Here is a 10,020-nt window from a genome sequence, read left to right as displayed (position 1 = left end):
AACAACAGATATAAATTGCAATTGCAACTCAGTTTTATGAACCCGACTGCAGGAAAAACAAGAAATATTCCTGGGTCATCTTAGAGTGCAAGGGATAGGCTACTAATACCTCGCGTAGTTTTCATCTTAGCCTACTTAGCTTTCCATACATTAGGCTGTTCTGTTTTGACCATTATTCTTACGCATATCTAGGCTAATATTAGTTTTAACATTCCTCATCTCTAAAATGTATCCAGTGCGTTGTTGAACAGACAGTTTGTGCCCGATCAGAATAACAATTTTGCCTGATATCATCAGACTATGTTTGACTGAAAGCGGCTTATTCCCGGGTTTATTAGGTAAACTAAACTCGAAAGACGTTTTTCTTACGCCGTAAGGGGGATATATTGTCGTTTAAACACACCTTTCTCCCGGAGAACGCGGTTTAAGGTCATAGCCAAAACGCAAAACGGTGTTCTTTAAGTGTGCGCACGACGCACTACGCATGACCCTGGGACTGGAGTTAGCAGAAAGATGTAGATAAATCTGCTTACAGCCAACGATGCATGTGCTGCTGTTTACAAGGGTAATGTGCTGCTAACCAATTTTTTTTTTAGTTGTGTTTTACTGGCGTTTTCTATTTGTTCACCTGAATGCCAAGAATAGGGCGTTTTGAATGTTTAACTTAGTTGTCGTCGCTGCTTTTGTCAGTGGCAAACTGCACACTCGCATTGTTGCGCGAACTTTAGTTTGAAGTGAATGATTATACATGTTATGTTTGTTTCTCCAAACCTGATCTATAGGCTACAGCGATAATTATGTTATAAAAGATGAGTTATAAAAAATGCAAATTGCAGGCTATTTCTATAATGTATACAATTTTTTTTTTGTAAATGTTGATGCGTTGAAGTAGCAGACAAATCTAAACAGCATGGCAAATGTGTGCGTACAGTTAGCATACTACATTAACGTTACATGAGTTATGAAAACTTGAATGGAAATCATTGCAATGAGTAGGCTAGCCGCCTAGATTGTGTTGACAATGTCTAGATTGGGTTGTATGTCGACAATATGGCTCGACGCATGAAATACTTTCTGGACTAATTTCAACGTTACAGCTAATATTCACGTTTTGACTTTAAAATTTCGGCCTAACCACTCTCATATTTGTCTTTTATAAAATAAAAATAGCCTAATCTTTGCCGCATTTTAATTAGCCTACTGCAGTCGTCACTCTCCACATATGAAATAGGCAGGACTGCAGCCTTGCGGCCAGAATGAAGTGATTTACATGCGTAATTTGTCTGTTTAAGATTATTTTAACCGAGAAAACAAAACAAAAAAACTAAGTATCGACGTTTAATTGGCCTACTTTTTGTAGAAATAAAGAAATGAACGTGTACGTAGGCATAATGGGAAAAACCAAGTGAGGTAACCTCTTGATCAGTCATTAATTTAGTCATTCATTATGGGTAGCTACATGTCATGTCCATGGACTCCATTATCAATTTTACAAATTTTTCATTAACTTTTCACTTCACGCAATGATCACTTTTATATCAGGGGACATTTCTAATTAATTTAATAAAAAAAATCCAACAGATTCCCATCTTTTATCTTGCAAAAATGGCATATTCTATACTGGAAATTGCTGTTCCCTTTCGAGAGTACTCTCGCGTTGCGTAAGCTGGTTTACGCATCGGGAAAACCTCTTTTCTCGAGAAGATTGAAGCCAAAAATTATCCTTATAATTTTGATTTAATTTAAAACGCACTTGTTGCAGCAAGCAGACATAAGCGAGACGGCTTGCACGCTTATTGGCTGCTCTGCCGCAACTGCAACCTATGGAGAGGCATGGCTGACGTGAGAGCCAATGAGGACGCTTCACGCCCTCCAAGGGTCACAGCCCGCCAAAATGGGCGTGGCTTCATGTTATAAAAAGCCGCGCCGCCCATTGATGCCTTGATTTCATCTCCTTCAGCGAAGTATCCTCTTCGCTGACTCTGGAAGAAGCCTCGCGCCGTCGAATCAAGCACTCAGCGGGACTGCAGGACTGAAGAAGCTGGCTTAGGAGACTCTCCCCACGCCGCCTTCAGACGCCGTTCCAGCTGCGCTATCCAGCGCGCACTATATCCTTTCAACCTTCCGTGTGTGTCGCCGCTGCGTCACACACGTTTTCTAAAAGAGCAAATTGCGGGCGTTGTTTCAAATGCCCCGCGAAACCTGCGGGTCACCACATCCTAGTCCGAACGGACAACACGTCGGTGGTATCCTACATAAACCACCAGGGCGGTATCAGATCCCGAAGCCTTTTTGCCATGGCCAAACGCCTTCTCGTGTGGGCTCAGCACAATCTGCGCTCGCTGAGAGCGGCGCATGTGCCAGGCATCCTGAACTTGGGTCCAGATATGCTATCCAGGGGCAACGTTCCCCCAGGGGAATGGTCCCTTCACCCCCAGGAGGTTCAGTTGATATGGAGCATCTTCGGCAGGGCAGAGGTCGACCTCTTCGCCTCAGAAGACAACGCTCATTGCCCAACATACTTCACAAAGAGCAGGGACGCGTTGGCCCACGACTGGCCCAATCGCCCGGTCTATGCTTTCCCACCGATCTCGTTACCACAGGTCATCAAACGGATCAGGGAGAACGGGTGCGCTGTGCTCCTAGTCGCCCCGTTCTGGAGGAACCAAACGTGGTTCCCGGAGCTGACGCAGCTAGTGGGAACAGCCCCTTGGCCGGTCCCAGTGAGGAAAGACCTCCTCTCTCAGGCCAAAGGGACGCTCTGGCATCCCCACCCCGGACTGTGGGCTCTCAACGGGTACCCGTTAACCTCCCATAGGGACTGTTAAACACTATCACAGAGGCTAGAGTGCCCTCTACCAGGCGACTTTATGCTTTAAAATGGTCAATGTTCTCTAGCTGGTGCTCAGCACGGAACATGGATCCGAAAAACTGTGGAGTAACGGAGTTACTTTCCTTCCTCCAAGAGCTTTTGGACGCGGGTAGATCCCCATCCACGCTCAAAGTATATGTGTCGGCCATTGCGGCTTTTCTAATGCCAGCGTCTGGTCAGTCACTGGGGAAAAACGACCTAGTCGTCCGTTTCCTCAGAGGAGCAAGGAGATTAAACCCTCCTCGACCTCCGTCGGTTCCCGTTTGGGACCTTTCCACGGTCCAAGAGGCCATGAAAGGTGACCCATTTGAATCAATGCAGTCCATAGACTTGAAATATCTTTCACTCAAAACCGTCTTCCTGATGGCCCTTGTCTCAGTCAAGCGTGTGGGTGACCTGCATGCCCTCTCCGTGAGGGCTACCTGTCTTGAGTTCGGGCCCAATGATTCTAAAGACATATAGTGTATGTCAATTCTACAATAAAAATGTTAATCACTGAACATGCGCAGCATTATTGGTTCTAGCCAGAGCGGGAAAACAAACACTGAGAAAAAATAAAATAAAATCAGCAACAGAAAAATGGATCTATCCGGAGCTCCCGAGAAGAAAAAGCGCCTTTGTTCGCATGATAAGGAATGGGAGAAAAATATACATGGTTAAACCCAGTTACAGGTGACCCTAAAAAAGGAGATTGCTGTGTATGCCACCGAAGTTTCACCATCACGCATGGAAAAGACACAAAAATATAGGCTACTGAATCCGGTAAGAACGCATTTAATCTGTCTAGTCTTTCCTTATGGAATTTATGTGCTTATTTGGAAATGTGCTTTTTAGCGATTGGATTATCATTTTCACTTAATTATTTAGATTGAATAGACCCGTGCTGTTAAAATTTGTTTTATATTAGCCTATTAGTGACGTTCACAGCGCCGGTCAGCGCCGTCATAGACTAACATTTTTATAAAGCCTATTATCAATAAAGACATCTAATATAAAATCAATATTTATTCACCTAGTATAATAATAGTAAGTTATCTCCCTCGTGTCCCGCGAAATCAGGTCTGACCTGCAACAGAACAATGTAGCCACGGTCACCCTAGCACACACACTCACTCACTCACTAGCACACACTCTCTCTCGCTCGCTCACTCACTCACTCTCGTGACGTCGTGAGGACCGAAAAAAAAATCAAACATGCTAGTCTTTTTGTCGTGATGTCGTGAAGCATCGCAGATGCGACGTAGGTTGTCGCCCACTATGACACACTATACGAGATGACATGATCGAATCTTGCGTCCCGACACCCGTTGTCGTTTACGAATCCCCACGACACCCTACGTCAAACGAATCGTGCCAAAATCGGGCTAAAATCGTGTAATCTGAACCAGGCATTATGTTCCCAAGATACTTGCCACTCAGTTCAGAGCGCAAGTCATTTCCCTGTCTGCTCTCCTGTATCTGATTGTGAGAGGGACGTGAATTTTCTCTGTCCTGTCAGGGCCCTGAGGATTTATGTGGAGCGCTCTGCTGTGTTCAGACAAACGGAGCAGCTCTTTGTATCCTTTGGTGGCCGCACTAAAAGGCTGGCTACCACTAAGCAGAGCCTTTCACGTTGGATAGTCGATGCTATTTCATTGGCTTATGCATCCAAAGGCCTCTGCTGCCCTCTGGGTGTCAGAGCTCACTCTACTAGAGGCATGGCCTCGTCCTGGGCTTGGTCCAGTGGGATTTCACTACAGGATATCTGTACAGCGGCAGGCTGGGCCTCTCCGCCTACATTTATCAGGTTTTATAACCTAGAAGTTCCCGCTACAGCAGTTATCCTGTCCGACTTAGATCTGGCATAACTGTGCTATAATGTGTCAAGCATTCTTTCATTCATGTAGCACTTAGGGTCCAATCACATTCGGCCCCACCCCTACATACTCCCTGTTTAGGCCCCTTCTTGGCCTGAACATTAGTTACTCGTCTTATGAGCCCCGGGCACTTGCCCTGGGACATTGATGAAAGGAGTCTTCGTGAGCACACACAGCGTTTTACACGGGGTTCCCGATGCGTAAGCCAGCTTATGCAACACGAGAGTACTCTCGAAAGGGAATGTCTCGGTTACTAACGTAACCTCGGTTCCCTGAGATGAGGGAACGAGTGTTGTGTAACCTTGCCGTGCTTGTGCTCCGATTTGGTATCGCTTCAGTCGATGAAAACAAGGCATCTATGGGCGGCGCAGCTTCTTATAACATGAAGCCATGCCCATTTTGGCGCGCTGTGACCCTTGGAGGGCGCGAAGCGTCCTCATTGGCTCTCACGCCAGCCGTGCCTCTCCATAGGTTGCAGCAGTTGCCGCAGAGCAGCCAATAAGCGTGCAAGCCGTCTCGCTTAGGTCTGCTTGCTGCAGCAAGTACGTTTTAAATTAAATAAAAATTATAAGGATATTTTTTGTCTTCAATCTTCTCGAGAAAAGGGGTTTTCCCGATGCGTAAGCCAGCTTACGCAACACTCGTTCCCTCATCTCAGGGAACCGAGGTTACGTTAGTAACCGAGACGTTTTTGTGCTGTCTGATTTGGTAAATGTGAGGTTTTGCTCTTCAGATTAGCTCTAAAATGCATGTTTCTGTATATATTTCTTATAAATATTTGTCTAAAATAATCATTCAATTTTGAGAAAGGTGTTTTAAAAAATATTTTGCTCATGCATCTACATTAAATCATCCATTTTGTGTATGTCCAATAAATCAGTGTCAACTGTGTTACTCCCTGTTAAACCCCCTATACATCAGCAATGGTTTGTTTCAAAGTCACATGTCCAACATCACTGTGATGCAATTCCTTTTTTGGAAGGAAATTTTAAGACAGTGTGGTAAGTCATAACTTCTCCTCTTCAATTATCTATATTGCACAGAGTAGATTAATTGACCGTCAACTGTGTTATCAACATGTTCTAGTGAACTTGCGTCACATGCTATATTTATAAATGTGTAGAGAAAGAACATAAAAACATGTTAAAAGTTAATCAAGGTCAACTACTAACTAAGGCCAGCAGTTTGGCCCTAAAATGGCTAAATATGTCAACTCGTGTTACCCGTCAACACGTGTTACCCGTCAACTGTGTTACCCGTCAACTGTGTTACCCATCAACTTTAACACAGTTGACATGGATTAACACGTTTGACAATGTTGACAATTCAGTTTAAATTTATGCTCACACTACATTAAATGGAAATTTGCATTTCAATGGATAAACTTAACTAATCTAAGTATCCATAACATTATATATACATTAACCCTCTGTGGACCAAAAATGCGCCGGCACGTTTTCCTCGTTTTTTTCACATAGCAGCAACATAGACTTAAAATACTCCTGTTATTTTTTGTCATACAGGCTTAAGAAATATGAAAAAATAAACTGTTAAATGTCTACTTTTTTATGGGTTCACTTAAAATCGAAATTAAAACATTGTGCTTTTGTAAAATACAGAAAGTAAACAGGGTGTGCTTTCTGCCTCTCCGTCTCCGTGAACCTTTTTTTTAGTGCACGTCTCTAAACTTAAACAAAACTCAGTGAATACTATTCACTCAGACATGAGCTATATATCTCTATAATCATTTAAGTGTGTAGTTTTAAATTATTTTTTATTTAAATTATTAAAACAAATATTCTCTGTTTATGTAATCTATATAAAAAGAGCGAGAGATCAGCCGTTCTCATTATCGTTCTGGCACCTCATTACTCTGCTAATTTAACACGCCCATGGAGAGCGCGCGCTATTCAAACGCAGATAATCTGAAGCAACACTTGCAAACCAGTCAACGCCCACAACAGCTGGAAAACACACTGTAGTGAGAAATAATAATATCGTGATAATCCTGGAAATTTTACCTCAAACGTGCTGGAGTAGCCTAACAACGGATCCAGCTGCAGATCAGTGAGTGCTTTGTTCTAATCGCGATATGAAATGGTGTCTGTAAACCGCAAAAGACTGTTTAAATTTGAATCGCGTTTCTGTGTTTGAATGAATGAACGGCACATATGCATGCGTTTGTTTACTACAGCTCGCGCGTGTCTGTGTGAATTAAAGGGTTAGTTCACCCAAAAATGAAAATAATGTCATTAATGACTCACCCTCATGTCGTTCTAAGCCCGTAAGACCTCCGTTCATCTTCAGAACACAGTTTAAGATATTTTAGATTTAGTCCGAGAGCTTTCTGCCCGTCCATTGAAACTGTATGTACAGTATACTGTCCATGTCCATAAAGGTAATAAAAACATCATCAAAGTAGTCCATGTGACATCAGTGGGTTAGTTAGAAGTTTTTGAAGCATCGAAAATACTTTTTGGTCCAAAAATAACACAAAATAAGACTTTATTCAGCATTGTATTCTCTCCCGGGTCTGTTGTCAATCTGCGTTCAGGACTCCGCAGTGACGCTGCTGACGTAAGACGCTGATGACGTGTTATCTGGTGCGCCCGAGCTTCGTTTACAGTCTGAGGGAGACGCACGCTATATTCAAGCTATTCTACATTGTTTGCGTGGATATCATTTTTTTAATGGTGCGTAAATGTGCATGTCGCGGATGAGACACTTTTACAGCGTGCGTTTCCCTCAGTTTATAAATGAAGCTCGGGCGCACCAGATAACACGTCATCAGCGTCTTACGCCATCAGCGTAACTGTGAAGGATTGACAACAGACCCGGGAGAGAATACAATGCTGAATAAAGTCTTATTTTGTGTTATTTTTGGACCAAAAAGTATTTTCGATGCTTCAAAAACTTCTAACTAACCCACTGATGTCACATGGACTACTGTGATGATGTTTTTATTACCTTTATGGACATGGACAGTATACCGTATATACAGTTTCAATGGAGGGACAGAAAGCTCTCGGACTAAATCTAAAATATCTTAAACTGTGTTCCGAAGATGAACGGAGGTCTTACGGGCTTAGAACGTCATGAGGGTGAGTCATTAATGACATTATTTTAATTTTTGGGTGAACTAACCCTTTAATTTAGCTTTTAGCAAACTATCTATATTGCCTACTGAGATGAGTAAAAATTTACTGAATACGTTGAAATAAAATGTCTTTGTATAAGCAACATATTAAACTGCAAATTAACATTTATGCCCTAATATATATTATAAAAGACAATATGTTACAGACGAAATATGAAAGACATTTCGTTTTGGATAGATTATAAAGTTTTTACTGCCACATCAAAACCTAATTTACAAGGTGCAAACAAAATCTTAAAAGGTCAATATAAACCTTCTCTTTATATTATTTTTGTGTTTTGTTAGTGACAAATTTGGGGAGAGGATAGCCTACATATTCCTAAACTTTCTGAAAATACGAATGAGAATTAACTGCACAATTACTAGAAATGTTTACCTTGGATATTATACAATTTACAAGCATACACAGTTTGTGGAAAAATACACTTTTTTTCAAGATGTTGCCAACTCCAATTCTATAGAAATATATGCAAAGACAACACACACACACACACACACACACACACATATATATATATATATTTGTATGTATATATATATGTGTGTGTGTGTTGTCTTTGCATTCTTTCTTGTGGCTCAGTGACACCTGAATGAAAGGCTCATTAGTATGCAGCATTAGCAGGTCTTTGTCTTCAGGTGTGAATTAGGACATTATTCATGACCTTGTTGGATCATTCACGTCCATCTGCATATTGCCTTTCCAAACAAAAAGTGTCTTACAAAATTTAAATCAATCTATTGTTTAATGTGAACGATTAGCCCGGATGATTTTCAGATAATTTTGAAGTAAACACTCTAGCCGATAACATCCATTAGTCAAAAGTATTGTGGGAATATATGAAGTTCGTCATTGTGGTCTTATATCAGAAAATTTAAGCTTGAGTTTTTTGAATAACCACGCATAAATAATATTCTCTCAAAAATGCAAACATGTACATACATGTTGCTCACATTTTATGATAGCCATGTTCATGCTAAATAGAGTGTAATTACACATTTCCCATTAATATGTTTAGCAACTGAAAAAAATACAAATATCAGGTCATGTCAAAACATCTCAAGGACCCCAAAAACACCTTGGTCCCCAGAGGGTTAAACATTCACATTTGTCAAGGGTTATAACGCATTCAGAATTCCTCATGATTGACTTAAACCTATAATATTATAGATTTGACATATCTATTTCTGCTTAGGCATGACTGATCAGTCCTTACAACTTGAAGTGTCATGATACATTATAAAACTTAATTTAAAGCTGCAGTCCGGCACTTTTTTGGGTTTAAAAATATCAAAAAAGACATTTTTGAAAAAAAACGTAACCAGCCAGTGTTCAAAACGATCTGCTTGCCTTACCTCGATTCAAAACGGTAAGCTTGTAATAATGATTTTAATTCCAGTGGTACTGGTGGATTTCCGCGGGAATTTCGAGCATGTCTTTGCGTCATTACGTCACTTCTGTACACATAGAGAAGGAGTCCCCGGCTAGCGTGTGTGGCTGATGGAGGTGGAGGTTTAGCTTAGCACTTGGTATGGCGGATCCCGAAAGTTTAAAGCGACAATCACCAGTGACAACTGGAGATTCACCAGTTGTAAAACCCAAAGACTTAAAAAAAATATATATTTTTCACGTTTTGACGTGATATAAGCAATCGTTAGATTTGATCAGCATGGTACCCTACTGCAATGCTTCCCCCCACCCCTCGAATTTAGTGAATGTTACTTACTTGTTCAGATTACATTTTCCGATGAAAATTCTAATGTTGACACTTTCAAAAAGTATACTCTGAGATTGCTGATGACAGTAACGTTACAGTATCCACAGCGACGCGGCAGCCTCAATACATTGTGTTCATCCGCGCTGTTTCATGCCGATTTACTACCCACGCACAGTTAATAATTCCGCGAATAACTGCAATTGCAGATTTCTAACAGAGATGGCGACAAAGAGGAAAAACGACGGACTGCAGCTTTAATAATATATACAATATATAATAATAATAATAATATACAAGCTGATAATTATATAATATTCATTAACGTTATAATATATATTATTATAATGTGTGTGTGTTTAAAATGCATAATATTAAACAGAGTGATTTGTGTTTTAGGGAGATGTATCTGCTGCTGAGAAA

General features: G+C 41.1%; 1 protein-coding gene across 1 annotated transcript in view; it reads left to right on the top strand.

The window, feature by feature from the left end:
* The first annotated feature begins 456 nt into the window (after positions 1–456).
* LOC306999733 (protein NLRC3-like) overlaps positions 457–10,020 on the top strand; it is a 33,310-nt gene continuing 23,746 nt past the window's right edge. Inside the window, exon 1 of the mRNA XM_079614654.1 lies at positions 457–565. The gene's annotated coding sequence lies outside the window, so the exon portion shown is untranslated. The remainder of the gene's footprint in view (positions 566–10,020) is intronic.

The sequence above is a fragment of the Phoxinus phoxinus genome (assembly GCF_949152265.1).
Source record: "Phoxinus phoxinus genome assembly, chromosome: 6".
NCBI lineage: Eukaryota > Metazoa > Chordata > Actinopteri > Cypriniformes > Leuciscidae > Phoxinus > Phoxinus phoxinus.
This window is presented reverse-complemented; position numbering and strand designations above follow the sequence as displayed.